Source organism: Calliopsis andreniformis, chromosome 6 (genome assembly GCF_051401765.1).
Source record: "Calliopsis andreniformis isolate RMS-2024a chromosome 6, iyCalAndr_principal, whole genome shotgun sequence".
NCBI classification, from domain to species: domain Eukaryota; kingdom Metazoa; phylum Arthropoda; class Insecta; order Hymenoptera; family Andrenidae; genus Calliopsis; species Calliopsis andreniformis.
In genome coordinates this window covers 14076087-14082136 of record NC_135067.1, presented here as the reverse complement: position 1 = coordinate 14082136, position 6050 = coordinate 14076087, and positions in this window count along the sequence as shown.

Genomic DNA, 6050 nt, shown 5'->3' with positions numbered 1-6050 from the left:
CATAATGACTGGAGTCGGAGAACGTTCTTTGGACCCTCGTATTGCCTCCACAATTTTCAAAAAAAGAACTTTGAGAACATTTCTCTGCATTCAGCAAAACGAATCCATTTAGCCTTCAAGTTTCTCCGATTTAAAAAATGTTTGTTGAATGATCGCGGGGATTAGCGTAATTGCTTGCTGTTCCTCGCTTGAAGCATGACTGATTACAGTCTCCCACACTGGCGGAAGTGTAGACACTGATTTCCGTGTCACGAGGTTGCGATCGCGCGACGTTCTGATGTTTGTTATGCCCGTTGGAAGCTCACGTGGCGATGCAAATGATTTTAAATAGGCTTGGCCGAGAGTTCGCTCGAAATAGCGACAATCAGTCGATGACACTGCGCGTTGGTCTCTCGTGACGGCAGGTTCGACATCGGTCATCAGCCAACTCATCCTGGTGGATCGTCATCGATCGATGACGAGACAGCTGTGTCTGACGATCGACGTCTCGCACTACTTTCGCTCGCGCGCGCTCGTTGCGTCGTCTGCTACTACTTGTTGGTTAACTCGCTGCCTTGAACTCTTCGAATTTATTTATATTTATAACAGTAATCACTTCTACTACATACAACTGATACATTTATTTTTTTACTTTATATTTGATGAAGTTTAGTTACAAAAATAGAAAAAATTTGTTACTAAAGTCTCGAATTAGGTGATTCGTAATTATTTACTGTGAACAAAATTTAGTTACTGGTATTACAAGTTATATTGAAATTATTTCGTCAACGATCGAGGAATTCAAAATTAATTCATTAATTAGACTTAATGAGTAGATTTATTTCACGAATCTGGAATTCATTACGATAATCATTGTCAAGTGCGTAGGTTTGATTTGTAAAACGTGACGATACGACCGCCATTATCATTAGGAGAGTATTTAATATTTGTATTTGATCGTGACAGTGGTAAATCTCGCATGATACTACCATAGCACGTTTTTATCTGCACAAAATTATCTCGAAGGATTACGAACTTTGACACGATTATAATATATGTACGTAATCCTAGCACAAGTTTTACTTTTAATTCTTTCTATGACACTTATTACTTTGCACGTATTAAAAACTTATGTACATTTGATTTATTTAATATTCAAGAATTGGGATTCTGAAGACTCATCCTATCTTACAGAACATTAAACACATAGTAAAATTACAATAAATAAATTGTGTAAGTTAGATAATATAGCAGCAACAAAGGTAGTTACACAATTGATAACACATACTTGATTTTCCTTTTGTTCAGTAGAAAAGCTTTTACGTGTTGTTTTCCGTAGCTTTGGGCACTTAACTATTCCATACAATTACCGTTTAATGGCAATTTTATCGCATCCGTCAAGCCCTTTCCGTTTTTTGCGATCGATAATAGCGTGTCTATCAACTTTCATATGTACGTACAGGCTGTCGTGAACGTAAAACGTTGTTGACCGCCGTAAAAGCACAAAATGAGCTAGCAGGATTTTATTTGAAATCCTTGACCGTGAAAAGGCGGCACAATAAATCTCCCTCGATATCAAATAGTCACAACGTAATTCCATTTAATCTGCATGCTTTCAATTATCTGCTTTGTATGTAGATGCATCTGTTTGTACAATTCATCTCTAATATGAATAGTAATATTTTTTGAATATTGAGTTTAAAACAAAAATCTGAGTTAACAAGAAGGATAATTAGATAATTTTTAATTTTAAAGTTCTGTTGTGTTGTAAATCCCATAATATTATTCATCATCTCTTGTGGAAGATTAATTAATTGATTTTAAATGTATGAAAATTTGAAATGGTAGATATTTGAAATTTTAAAACTTTGAAAATTTGAAATGGTAGATATTTGAAATTTTAAAACTTTGAAAATTTGAAATGGTAGATATTTGAAATTTTAAAACTTTGAAAATTTGAAATGGTAGATATTTGAAATTTTTAAATTTTGAAAATTTGAAATAGCTGACGCTGCAGAGGTAAAAATCGTAACTATAACTAGTGTGTCTGTATATAGACGATCTGTGGAGAACAGCTACTTGAATCTAGGTATTTAGGTGTCTGAATCGCGGCGCGAAAACTCGACGATAAGGAACTTTCGTGGCAGACGAGTGTAGATAAGACGCTGGCAGACACTTTGGCGTCTCGAGGAGACAAGAGATGCGAACGAAAATGCTAAAGATAGCAGGATACGCGTTGTCTCTCTGATCTGCTCTTTGTCTGGCCTTTTACCACTATTTCTCTGGATTCCAAAATAAAAAGGAGTAAGATATAGCGCGGCCGTGGAACGAACTCGATACAAAGATTAATTATCAATTTGCCTTGAGCGTAACACATGTATTTTTATACCGTTAAATGTGTTCAGAATATGAGGAAATTGTGTCGGTACGAGTAACAGGAAACAGTTTCGGAAATTATGTTAAAGGGCACGGAGTTTTATTTTCGGCAACATTGACGTCACGCTGCTCGTTGCTCGATAACAGATTTTTATGGATCTGGAGAATTACGGCTAATAATCTCGGGAAATTTAATGCCGTTTCCTGTATATTTTCATTAGCACCGTAAGCCCTGATAACAGGACCGGTCGCCATCTGGTAATTTAATTTGATAGGCGATACGTCTTCATACGTAACATAACTGAACATAATTAAAACTCTGTAATGACCTACGTCAGGTTGCATGAAAGTTACACTTGTACAAAAATTACAAAGCAAATCTGTGACAAGTTCAGAACCTTATCGCTTTCATTCTACATTTACTCCAAGAGTAAAGGAACACCCTAAATTCCCGTCACATTCGTCGATAAATCACGCGTCAATTTTCCTTACGAAAAAGTAAAACATCCCAGCGGAACCAGATTTGATTTATGAACCTACACCATATAGGTAGGCCGAGGTGTGGTCTGACTTGCATTAGAGAATGAGTCTCGAAATAATCTGGGACGTGGAATACATGCCTAGGAATATTAGGCAATACCCCCCTGGTGATTTTTATCGTTCCATGCCACTGGCGCGTGTATAAAGAAATGTCCCACATTTCCCATCTCGCAGCGTTAGGTAATCTCCTCTTCCTCAACTTCCCTTTCGAACTTCCGAGGCGCCTCGTCGGATCTCGGCATGGCGTACACGTGGACCTCAATGGGGTTACCCTTTTACTTCTTCTTCCCCACTTCATTGCGTTCTTTACATTCTTTGAGGCTGTACTATCGATTCTAAACTTGGGAAATGTTTATTAGGTTTTTTCTCTTTCATTTTATCGACATATTTTTGCTTTTTTATTCATTGTATGTGATAGGTAAATGGCAAGTTCTGTTGATAGTTGGATAGGAATTTTTTACCCTCTTCAAACGAAGCTATAGTCTGGCTAAATAATAACTGTTTAATCGTAATTCTATTTGTACAGATATGGCATAGTGAACTAAATCTAGGGGTAATAATAATAAGTCAAAATGACCTATTTATGGTACTCCGAAAATAAGTTTCTGAAAGTGAGATAGGTTTAGTTATTGGTAGAAAGGAACTACGGTTTTTTTAGTGTTATAATAATAAGAGGCGTCTATATTTTAGTATTGAGTGGTGCACACTCCCAAATAGTTTGACCCTCCATCCAGTTCACCCATGCATAATTCACCGAGACAAAAGTTCGCATCAGAGTTGCTTGAACCGACGAATTTAGAAATTGCACGTTCGCCAGGAATTTCTTATAGTGTTTGGCAAACAAAATCGATATCGCCGACAGAATCTCCTGCAATTTAGGGGAGTTTACTACTACGCTGCAAGCTCTGCCTTCTCCTCATCTCCTCCTTTATTTTCACGTCGATGACGTCGTCTGGTCCCAGTTACCGTTGCTATCGAACATGTTACACCAGAAGGGACCATCAACATTTAATTACTCCCAGAACAACTCTTCAAATATTTCTTCACTCCCAGGAATCATTGCTCTCCAAACAGGTCTACCAATGACGTCTCAGGCAATAATTCACAGAGAACCCAGCATTCAAAAATATTTCTTCTTCCATGCTTCGTTCTTGTCACAATTATTTGCTAGTAAGAGCTCCCCTTTTTCGCCATTTTTTTAAATTACACATCAGTATAATCTCATTAAGTAAATAAATAAATAATTCTGTAGAATACTATTCTTTTAGTGGTCGAGACTATATTATCTATAAAAATGCAGCATACTTGCAACAAGAAAAGGCAAAGTTGTTACATCAAATTCTACACGACTAGTAAAATATTCATGTATTCATATAGGATACTTCTCCATATTTCTGTGCCCCTACCTAATTCTATACCTTCGAATTAAAAAATATGGACAAGTAGCTCAGCAGAGGATTGGAGTCCCTATATTTTCAAAGCCATCGAATCGGCTCGCCATCCCCGAAACAAGATCATCAAAGTGGGACGCCGCGGATCTTACGAAAACACGGTCCTCCACGTCGCTAAGCGAACGCTGAAAAACATACTGCTCTCGCGCGCGCGCGTGCACGGCTGCGTTTATCGTTATAAACAAATCGTCAAGGCGGGGACTATCGTACTATGAAATACGCGAGAGGTGCACGTAGACGCAGCTCGCCAGAAAGCGCCGTCGGTATTTGGCAAAGGATGACAACGTCGTCGGCGCACCACCTCCGGTTAGTCTGCGGTCCCAGGTACCCTAGACCGCAGCCTCTGCACCTCTGCCTTGGTCTGCTCCACCGTCATCTTCGTCCTCCTCCGTCCATCTCTCTTCTCGCTCTCTCTGCCTCCCTTTTTCTGCTCGACCCTCTCGCTCTCGCCTGATCTCTCTCTCTGTCTCTCCTCTTTTCCGTCTCTCACACGCTCCTCTCTTCGCATAAGAGAGGCACGAGGAGAGAAGGGGCAAAGACGCTTTTAGACACGGAGCGTCCACGAGCGTCGCGACGCCTTGAGAAGCAGTAGTCGCGTACCTTAGGCAGCTTCCACCTTGCCGGCTCGCGGCCGAACGTAACGTGATTCTCCCCGACGTCTGATCGCCGCTAACTCGCGAACGTGTCGCACTCCCTTCCTGCTAGTTAAGTGTCCTCGGTCCCTGGAACTGGCGAGGACACGAGGAACGTTTGGGGACCTGGGACGATCGGTGGTTCTCGCTTGGAGAACGGTGGTACATGAACGGTTCCCATTCGGAAGAGTTCAATTTGGGTCGAGGCTCCTTTGACGCGCCACTGGATAACAATACTGGTTCCGTGTGGATCGAGGTCCTGCGTGGAGGAGTTCAATTTGAGACGAGGCTCGTTTGGCGTGTCTCTGGATGACGATATTAAGCTACTTTCATCTTCTTCGAAAAGCTACCGATCCTGCGTAGAAGAATTAAATTTGGGTCAAGGCTCCTTCGACGTATCTCTGGATAACAATCCAGCTCGTTCTGTTTCTCGTGAAGGGCTGCTGTTCAAGCGTAGATTCTTACCATTTTTGGTATATTCTATAAGGATCTTAAGAAGGATAGTGGATCGCTGATAGGTGCAGAGAGGCCTCGGTTAGCTGAATTTCGGTGGGATCTGCGAAGTCTAAATTAATCTGGAGCCCGTTGTTGAAGTTTCGAATCGGCGGGCCTGGCGGTAGCCGGCGTAAAAAGAACGTAAAGTTTCGTACGAGGCGTAAAAATAAGCGTGATACGGGGAACTGAGAGTCGGATCAGTTTCTGTTCCGAGGGTTACGTGTTGCTCCGCGAAGGAGTGGCGAGTCCCACTCGAGGAACAAGTGGCCACTGGATTTTTACGTCAAGGAACATAGACACGCCCTTCTTTCATTCCAGAAATAAGACTTTCTCTATCTTCCTTTCCACTGCGTCGCATCATTCCATCCACGTATCCTTCAGCTTATCCTCCCACCCACCAAGTCAGGATCTCGTCATCTTCGATAAGAAAAAAAACAGACCATCTTCAGAAATACTTCTCGACAAGGTGTCTTCTTTATTGAAGCTGCGCAATTTATCGATCAACTGGACCGTATCGTAACGCCACACTTCGTCGTCGACCGGCGTGGTTCTCTGTGTGACAGTGCAGTGTCGTTCT